General features: G+C 45.6%; 1 pseudogene; it reads right to left on the bottom strand.

The window, feature by feature from the left end:
• Positions 1–209: 209 nt before the first annotated feature.
• On the bottom strand, positions 210–8,989 carry LOC133066281 (pregnancy-associated glycoprotein 1-like; annotated as a pseudogene).
• Positions 8,990–10,578: the final 1,589 nt, after the last annotated feature.

Here is a 10,578-nt window from a genome sequence, read left to right as displayed (position 1 = left end):
TATCCTTCCCGATCGTTGTACACGTCCCACACAAAACAGAGGCACACATTTGTTTCAGCACCATTATGGTGAAACCCTTCATTCTTTACTGAGACTAAGGTGTGCAGACTACCAAATACAGTTCACCAGCATCGTGGGCAAGAGTGCCCTAACTGTGAGTGAGTGTGTATTAGGAGTGGCTGTATTGATTCTTGAACCATTTCAAGCATTTACACTGCCTGTGCCAGGCCAATCCTGTCATTTCCTCAATCATGACCCGAGAAGTACTGCCTCAGGAAGACATCACCCAGGATCCAGGTCTCTGTAGATGCACTCGCTGTGTTCTCTTTAAAGGTGATACAGCAGTGGCCTCTAGAATCCTGGGGGTCAGAGACACACACCAGTCAGCCTGAGCCCTTATGTGCGACTCCCACAAATATGCATACCCAGCACAATTCTTGGTTTAATTTTCCTCTTTTGGTAAGTATCAAGTGGTTTTATGAGCAGCAGGGGATGTGAGAGAGTTCATCCAAAACCAAAAAGGGCCCATGCATGTGGCTGCCATGAGGAGGGGTGTGGTGAGTGGATGACTGGGAGTTGGGGAAACTGTGGAATGATAAAAACAAAGTCCTACTGTAGAGAGTAAGGAACTATATTCAATATCCAGTGATAAATCACATGAAAAAGAATAAGAAAATAATATATATATTTTATGTGTATAACTGAGTCACATTGCTGTGCAGCAGAACTTAAGGTGACACTGAAGATCAGCCACACTTCAGTACAATTTTTGAAAAAGAACAAGCTTGGCCCCTGGTTCTCCTCACTCCCTATTTCTTTCCTCCTGACACCTGCTCCATGTTTTCTCTACGGAGAATGCAGGTCCTCCTCCAGCATCCCCACAATCTGTACTTTATTAAAAAAACTATTTTTTATTGGAGTATAGCTGATTAACAATATTCTGAGTTTCAGGTGGACAGTAAAGGGACTCAATTGTATGTATCTATGTATCCTGGTCCCAAAGATACCCCTGCCATCCAGGCTGTCATATAACTGAGACGATTTCCCCGTGCTACCCAGTAACTCGTTGTTGGTTAATCCATCTTAAATATAACAGCGCCCACAACACGTTCTTGAAGACTTAACTCAGGAAATCTGGGAAGCCTCCTTCGGCCCACACTCACCCTCTTTGGCCAATCCAGGCTTGGTCGGGTAATTACTCTGGTTGCCCATCCCCACTGGTCAGCCCATAGCCCTCATCGCCCCTAGTAAGTGCCCAGTGCCCCAATGCAGAGCACCTTGGGATGCCATTTGCATGGAATCCAGTGCAGTGTTGCCTATACCCAAGCAACCCTCCATATGGCTCCATGAGTTTGTGGTTTTAGAATTCCTGAAATTCCCTCTGTTCCTCAAAGCCTTCTTTGAGCCCATCAGGCAGCTCTGAACTCCCATAGGGAGCAGACATGAAGCCTCCACCCTGTGCCGGGTCTGAACAGTCACTGTGCAGATAAATAAAGCATAATAATATATAAAGATAAATAAAGCACACCCTTTATTAACCTTAGCTGCCAAACCCCTAACAGAGGGGTGAGGTACCCCAACTCACAAAGGGGGCACCTGGCCAGAGCAAGAGGAAAATGCATCTGAGAACTATGTTGACCATGTAATTTATCATCCAAACCAGGACAACAGCGAGAAGGGGAGGGAGACCGTTAATCCCTGTGGTGGGACAGCACATTGTGACTGCCCCTAGCCATTCTCCTTGTCACATGGCCTATTTCAGGGACTGCTAACACTGACTTTCATGTTCATGCATCTGAGGTTTCAGATTGAATTGAAGCTCTCTGAGGACTGAGGGCCTCAGTGTTCCTCTCGCATTGTGACTCCCACCATGCCAGCATGGTGTGGTGTCTCCACATCTATTTCAGGATGATCAGTGTCCCAGATGGGCCTTTACTCTCAAGTGGTTGGTGTTGTGGGAGGCTCTGGCCCAGCCACAGGGGCTCAGGGGCTCAGAACCATCTGCATAGTGTGAGATGGCCTGCAGAAGGCGGCCTTCTTCCAGCAGCAGCCCAAGGGTTCCTGCAATTTCCTATTGAGAACCACCCCTCAGGGTTCTCCCCTCACCTTGAAGATGTAGGCTCGAGCTGGCACTGGGTATTTGATGCAGTTGATGGTGAAGAAAATACAGGGCTGGGTATTGACCATAAAACATGAAACTTAGTGCTGTTAGAGAGAGAGGGAGAGAGATTGGCCCTGGAGATCCTTGTTGTGTGTGGAGACTGAGAGTGACGCTAGGGCATGACCTTTCACCTCGGAACCCTGTGGTGTGGCGCCAATGAGCTTCTTGATGTTATTGACCAGTCTTGTTGGGACAAGGATCAGTGATCTCTAAGTGTCCACAATGGCCTCACAGCTGCCATTACAGGCAATAATCTGTCTTTTCGTAGAGATGCTAAGAGACAGTGTGACAAAGTGCACATCGAGGTCACTCTGAGTCTCCCCAGAGCTACCCACTTCCCAACTGTCTCCTAAACAACCCTTCATCTCTTGCCCTAGCACTTTTCCTTTGCTCTCGACATGGCATCTACCTTGACATCCTTAAATGTGGTACTTTAATAAACCAGGATCTTTTGTGCCTTGACACAAGCTGCTTTTCCTTCCTAGAAGAGTCCCCTCCCTTTTGACTAGAAAATTTCTTCTCAACTTACAGATTCCAGCTTAATTGTCATGGACTCAGGGAAGTCTTTTCCCCCAGTTTATCAGTCTCTTGTCTTGGTCACTTTCTGTAGACCCTTCCTCACGTCTAGCATGTAGCAAAGTCACAATTCACTATGTGTGTGTGTCATTTCTGTGCATCTGCCTTCTTAGATGTGAGGGTGAGTTTTATTCTCATTGCCTCCCTAAAGTGCCTGGCACACAGTGGATGCACAATGCTTGTCTGTTGAACGAGTGAATGAAGATTGTGAAAATAATGAATGAGAAACATCCAGAGAGCTGTAACTGGTGGGGAACAAATTACTGGTCAACCACAGGGTGAAGATGGAGATTCACAAGGGTAGCACATTTTCATAGTGCTGGGAGAGAGGGGCTCCTGTGAGAGAGGGTGTCTCCCATCACTGCTCCTACAACCAGGTCAGACTCTGATAGCCTGGCCAGGAAATACATCACTAGTTCACAGAAACTCCAAAGGACAGGTCAGCTTTTGTCTGAGGGTATCACACAGAATCCTATCAATTATTGCCTCTTGTCCTCAGGTCACTCCTGGGTCCCCATTCATGATTTTCTGTTATAGCCCCTACCCTACTGGTTGCCCAGGTACATGGGGTGTCTTTTTTATTAGTTGCTTTCACGTCTTAAGACTGCAGCCAACCTCTCTCCACTGCTGGGTAACTTCTCCATAATGAGACCAGTTTTCCCCATTTGCTCAGGACTTTCCCTGTTTGTAAACTGACATTTATCTGTACTGAGAACTTCCTTTGTCCCAGGTAGCCCTGGACAGTTGGTCATCTTATAACGCTGTCCAGGCTGGTGAAGTCCCCCCTGATCATGTTCACCACACTGTTGAATCCTCTGACCATGCCCTCTGCCTCACAGGGCAGCAGGTGCAGCCCTCTCCCAGCTGCAGAGACCTCTCTGGACCCTGTGAGAACCCTGGTCAGAGCCCTGGTCAGGAGGCCTGGGGATTATGAACTCATGGGCTGTTTGTGTATCTATGTGCTTGTGTGTCTGTTTGTATGTGTGTTTGTATGTGTCTCTGTGTGTGCTTCTGTGTTTCTGACTAGCTATGCATGTTTATATGTGCCTCCGTGTATGTTTATATATGTCTGCTTGTATGTTTCCATGTGTCTGTGTGTCTGTCTGTGTCATTGTGGATGGTGTATATGTTTGTGTGACTATTTGTCTGAGAATCCATTTGTGTGTGTCTGCCTGTGTCCATTTACAGATGTGGAGCATGCCTTGGGCTGATCCTCAGAGGGAGAGGCTTACCGGTCCATGTGGACATGCCAGTCGCCCACTTAGATCAACAGTATCCAGTTGAGTGCTCCCTGGCAGTAGCGGTAGCCCACCCCACCAAACATCACCACACTGCCCTCCGGCTTGCTTCTGTTGAGAGAAGACAGCTGGGGGATCCTTGGAGGATGGTAACAACAGCACTGTCTGAGAGCTTTGCTTCGTCACCCATCAAGGTCCTAATAAGGTCCTTATCTACAGATGCAGAAATCAAGGCTAGGAGCAATAGAGAACCAGACTAAGATCAGTTACTGGCTAATGAGTGGCATAGAGGAGGGTAGAAGCTGAGTCACCTGGCTGGTCTCCACCCATTATATCTTCTGAAGATGCCCTGGACCTCCTGTCACCTGAGTGCTCAGACATTCTCAGAGGACAGGGTGCTGAAGTATTTTGGCTCTCCCCTTGTCCACTTTGTCATTTTTCAGGAAAATCAAGGCCTGGGAGAGCTAAAGGTGTGGGATCAGGTCATCCAGAATTGGCTCCAAAGGCCTGTGACCTCTATTGTCCAAAGGGACCCACATTCAGAAGAGACCACACATCTGCTCTCCCTGTCTTGAAATGCCTAATATTTCATGAACAAGGGGTCCCACACTTTTCTTTTGTGTCCCACACTTTTGTTTTTCACTGGTTTTGCAAATTGGGTAGCTGGTCCTGGGTTACCAATGAAATGCTAATGAGGAAGGAAATGTATCCACCATCCTTCTCCTTCCGTATCAAATTCATAAGCAAATCCTAATGCATTTTCCTTCAGTTTGTTTCCTGTTGCCTTTCATTAGTCTTCCTCCTCACTCACCCCCACCCAGACCAAGTTACTGATCTTGAGCCCAGGAGCAGGGTTGTGTTCCAATAAAACGTTATAAACAAAAGCAAGTGTTGAAGCCATGTAGGGCCCTGGGGCCGTAATTATCTTGGATTAAATTATCTCTCAGGATACTTCTTTACCAAGTGTTCTATAAATTTCCTACAACTGAAAGCAACGTACAGCTTATTTGGAGAAACGGATTGTCCATCTCAGACTTACTTGCTCAGGTAGAAGGCAAAAACAGGCTCAGAAATGGCACCTTGATTCTTCAGGTTGTCAAAGATGGGGATGCCTCCAGTGAAAGATAAGTTGGGGTAGCCCAAGCCCAAGATGCCATCAAAAGGCCATCCCTCAAACCCGGATTGCTCCATGCTTAGACCAAATTGCTGGTCAGTACTTACAAGGCCCCCAATCTCTGGGAGAGAAGCGTGATCCCACTTACAGATATGTGAAGTGGGGCTAGGACTTGGATGGAAGGCATTGCCATTATATCCGCGGAGAAGAATTGAGGCTGAGCTATGGCTTTGGTGGGCCTCAGACGGTTAGACCAAGCTGGGAGGGGAATTTGGGTTCCATTTGAGAGAGGCTGTGAATTTTAAAACATCTCCTCTCTGAAAGATGCCACCTGAGTGAGTCAAATTGGCCTCATGGCTTCTGTACAGGTGGGGCAACCAAGAGTCAGGCCAGGACCCATCAGTGCTGCCTTGTGGACAAAAGGAGCCGAAAGCAAGTTAGCCTTCTCTTTGGCATCACTGTGACCTAATGACAGGAATGGACTACATTTTCTGTAAGGTACTGTGGATTCTGCATCTGTCCAGGAAGACAGAAGCTGAAAACACATTCTTACTTGCAGGGATCTATGAAATTACTGCCTGGGGATTCACCTTTGGGGGATATGTGTGTCTTTGTGTGAGTGTGCATAAGAGAGAAAGAGAAAGGGGGGAACTACTCAAGTACTTTCGGGGAGGCAGGCCATAAGTTTTGCTGGACTCTCAAAAGCCCCCTAGAGTGAGAGCTCATTTATCAGGCCCCGTAACTTCTCAGGCCTCCAGGTTCCCAGTCTGGATACCTGAAGCCCTTGACTGCCCCGATGGTTCCCAGATCAGTTTTATCCTGTTCCCAAACACCCCACAGCAAATTCAGTCCTGAAAAGCCAACCGAGCTCCATTGTTTACCACATGTGTGCCCTCAGCAAGGCCCTTGCTGTCAGCACCTCAGTTTCCTCATATGTCATATGAGCTAACCAGAGTAACTGCTGTGTGGGGTTGTTGCAGGACCAAACCAGGTATCACCTGAAAGTTCCTGGACAGTCTTTGAATATAAAAGTTGGTGCTTTTCCCCCCTCTTCTCGCTCCCAGAAAATGAACCTTGAACTTCTCATGGGCAAGGAAGCTGCAATTCCAGATCTCAAGCCACTCTCTGGGTTACCTAATCTGTGTGCTCATGGGTCACCACAGGCACTGCCTCCCCAAGGACAGGATACTGTGGGTAAGATGGTCAGTAGCTATGGGAGTTAGGCTAGGAAGGGTCCTGCCAGAACGTCCTGCATCTTTTTTGCAAGCAGTGGTAACCCCACAGCCAGTCCTGACTCAGAATTTGTTACACTGTTACCCGAACTGTCATGAGCAACAACTCCCTTCATCCTCCCAGAACCATATTAGATGCTGAAGGTCTTTCTGATAGGCTGGAAGGTGGAAGACTCAAGATGTCTGAATATAACGTGTGAGGCTGCAGACACAAGAGATAAGTGTCATCAGGTCCAAGGATGCAAAACAGGGTTGCAGAGCAACTGAAAGATGGTCTGAATATGGGGTATCTGTACTCACAACAGGTTGGGCTGGTGCAAAAGACAGAGGGCACCGACAGGTCAGATGAGCCTCTGTCAAAGATGACCTGGAATTCCTGAGGGGGTGTTCTAAAGGTGATGTTACCCACGTCGAGCATCTACAGGGAGAAAGAGGTAGTAGGTTAGTGCAGAACTAGCTGCCCTCTATTCCCACACACATGCCTCCCTCTGGATGTCACATATCTCTTGAGATCACTTTCTAACCACTGTACAGCTCACTGACTTTGGTCACAGAGGTGCCTGCATTTGATATATTTTTCCTGTGCTACATGGTATGCAGGATATTGAATCTATGACCAGGCGGTGAAGTGTTACCTCCTGCACTGGAAGTGCAGAGGCATAACCACTGGAATCTCAGGACCACTAGACACCCAGGGAAGTCCTGGTGCCTTCATTTGAGAAGATCTGTAGTCTTTTCAAACCCAACCTTAGCACCCCCTTCTCCAGGAGGTCCTTCTTGATCAACCTCAGCCACTACCTCTAAACTCAGACCACATCCAATCAACACCACACAGGTGACCGTTTCATTTGACATCTATTTACTAATATACCTGTCTCTCAGGCCAGCATGATCATTCTTGAAGACAAAATAAGCCCTATTTCTAATCGAAAAACAGTAACCACAGTGTTAGATACCTAGGCCTTACACGGAATACGGGTTTCAGTAACTTTTTATAGCTGTGATTCCTGCTTCTGTGTAAAATGAATTCCTCTGCCTGGGGATTCACAGTTGCTTTGCCATTGGTTCTACCACGTGTTCAGTGATGGTTCACTCTTCATCTGTAATTGACTGACTCACTTATTTCTGAAGGAACAATCTCCCTCAAACTAATGACACATCTTTGACACAGAAAAGGATATTTACCTGCCACATGATAATGGCCAGGCCCAGTCACAAAGACCAACAGTTAAGGATGAGAGTGTGTCCTCCTCTGGGTGGGGTCCCTGTTTTCCAGTGTTTCTGCCTCCTGCAGTAACCTCAACTCCAACATCCCCCCTGGCACCACCAGATGAGCCACGGTGCTAGGCTAGATCACCAGGTGGGCTGTTGAGCACCATCCTCCCAAAATACTCACATCCTGGATGTTTCTCAGGGGGTGAGTAGCCATATTTGAGCCAGGAGAAGAAGTCCAGTACAGTCTGTAAGCTTGTCCCTTTGGGAAATTGTTCAGCATGTGTTTTTCACTGCAGGATTTTCTCATGATCTGCACTTTCATTAGAGGTATTCTGTACTGAGCATTTGACAAAGAAAACAAAGAAGAAGCAACAATTAGCTGTCAGTGTTCAGGTAAAACTGTCGTTGTAATGGCCCTGTGTATTTTCTAATCATTTTTATGAGGCACATTATTATCAGAATTTTATGCATATACCATGACAAATACATAGGTTTGATTACAGGTTCTTTTCTGCAATCAGGGATAAGCCATATGATCATGTGGTGTCTCAGTCTCCCCCTCGGTAAAATGGTGGAATATAACAATACAAACCCTCCAAATAGAACGTCTTGGGGATAAGTGAAGTGATGGATATAAGGTACCTTATAAATAGGAAGTCTCAACATTGACAGATATTAGCATTGCTGTTGCCATCTCACTGCATCCTTCTCATAGAACCTCAAAGAAGGAGGAGGGGGGGGGACTCTTATCTCTTTTACAAGGGAGCAATTTGAAATGCAAGAGGTTGCTGAGTTGGCTGTGGTCACACTGCTTGTCAGATATAAATCTGTATCTCAAAAGGTGTATCTTTCTCCAAGTTGAAAGAGAAGAGGGATTTGAAAGAAGAATCCAGGAGATAGGGAACAAGTAAGGGAAATTCAGAGGCTCAAGAAGGAAGGATGAGTCAAATGAAAAATTAAAAGAGAAAAGCACAGAGAGAAATACACTCACAGAGACTTCCAAAGAGATGGAGAGGAAAATGATAGTGATACAGAGATGCAGACATAGACATATACACACTGAAGTAGACAGGGAACAAAGAGGACATGTTGAATAAAATGTAGAAAAGTGCTATTCCACAAGACATCTGCATAGACTGTTCACTGAACAGTGGTAAGGAGTTGCATTTTCAATAGGTCATCATTGGACCCCGAGAGTTGTGCAACCATGCAAATCCACACCAAGAACCTTGGGATCCACAGTTCCTAAAACAAGGTACTTATCAACAAGTAAGGGTTGAATTTCAAGACTGTCAGGGAAATATTCCATTCCCATCTAAATCTGATGGGTGGAAGAATAATCAGGTGAAAATAAAAATCTGAGAAAGGAAGATGATGCAGCTTACAGTCCCTATACTTACTTGACTATGCACTCTGAGAAGGCTACCAGCCTAAGGAGCACAAGCCACTTCATTCTTCTATCCTGCCTCCAAGTACTCAGGGAAGTTCGGGTTCTTAGCATGTGGTGGTGACTGGGAGGCCCTAATTATATATGCTCTGACTTACCCTAGTTTTCCCCTTTATGCCACTAATAGATCTGATAAAAACACAAAGCTTTCAATAAAATCCTTACCTTCATCAGTGTCCTCGGTGAGTGGACTTTGAAGCTTCTCAGAATACAGACCTTTGAACTGTGATCTCTTCCTTGAAGCGTGGCTGGAATATCTAACTGATCTGCGTGGACATCTAAGGAGATGGAGAACCTTGCCTACTTTTAGAAATAACTGCTAAGAACATCATGAAAATGGTAACTAGGGGCCATACTCGACATTCATAGTTTCATGTCATCTTCCTAGCCACTTCATGAGATATCCATTGCTGTCTTTGTTGGAGAGGAGATTGCTAGGAGGATAAGTTGTCAAATGGCAAACTGAAGACTTCAGGGAAAGCCCAGAGACATACAACTGGCCTTAGGTAGTGGGTGTAATGGCAGAGATCAGGGGCACCTGTGATGTCAGTCTGCATCAAAGTTTAGGGTAGAGCAGTAGTTCAATTGCATGGGTTTCAGTGTTGGAAAAAACGTCATATTCAACCACAAGATATGTTATATCATCCAACAAACATACAAGGAAGAACTGTGTGCTGGGTTATGGGTCAAAGGCTTCAAAGTCAAAATGGATCAAGACAAAAGTAGTCTTCATCTTAAGAGAGCCTGCAGTCTAGGTAAAACAAAATCATAGACCCAGGAGGCAAGAGAAATGATAGTAGGACTAGGTGGCCATGCTGGACCCTGACCCATGGGAACAGACTTTCCTCCACTTCAGCCATGCTGGAAAGCAGGCCAGTTGGCCATATTTTCAAGAGAATCAGAAGTTGGGATATTTATGTGTAATCTACTGATTCTAATATTAGCAACTTTTTTTTCCCCAAAAAAACACTGGGAATGAAATCTCCACAATGATGTGCTGGAATCAGCCTTTAGTCTCTGCAGGTTTTTGTTTCTAGCCTAGACTTGGGAGTGCAGTGAGGACAGACAGGGTATTAATTCAAGGTGGTTGCTTTACAAAGAGACTGAATGCATACTGAACATATCTGTTTCCATTATATTTATAAAGAAAGATCATCGGGGACATACAAACCAAAAAATTTATCTGCTGAAGATAAATGTATATATTTCTGATATAATTTCTCCCAGAGGGTGTATACCATGAAACATTTTGTCTGCCAAAGCAAACATAGAAAGAAATAATATTGAAAGGTCTTCCCAATCAAAGAAGACAAAATAGCTGTGGCAGCCAAAGTAAGGACCATCGTGTTTAACGACTCATCCAGGACTCCCAGGGCCTATTCCTTCATGAGATCTATCCAGGCCTGTCCCTTCAATACAACAGCCTCTCCCGTCACCAGGTGTATGTAGCTGGGTCACTGTGTCTTGATCCTCATTTTTGCATATTGTTTAAATTCAGTTTTGGTGGTTAAATTCCAACAGGGGGAATATAACATCACTGAAAAATGACACACATGAATGCCTTTTGAACTATGGCCTTGGAGAAGACTATTTTT

The sequence above is a fragment of the Dama dama genome, chromosome 2, assembly GCF_033118175.1.
Source record: "Dama dama isolate Ldn47 chromosome 2, ASM3311817v1, whole genome shotgun sequence".
Classification (NCBI taxonomy): domain Eukaryota; kingdom Metazoa; phylum Chordata; class Mammalia; order Artiodactyla; family Cervidae; genus Dama; species Dama dama.
Note: the sequence above shows the minus strand (reverse complement) of the source record. Positions and strands in the feature narration are given on the sequence as shown.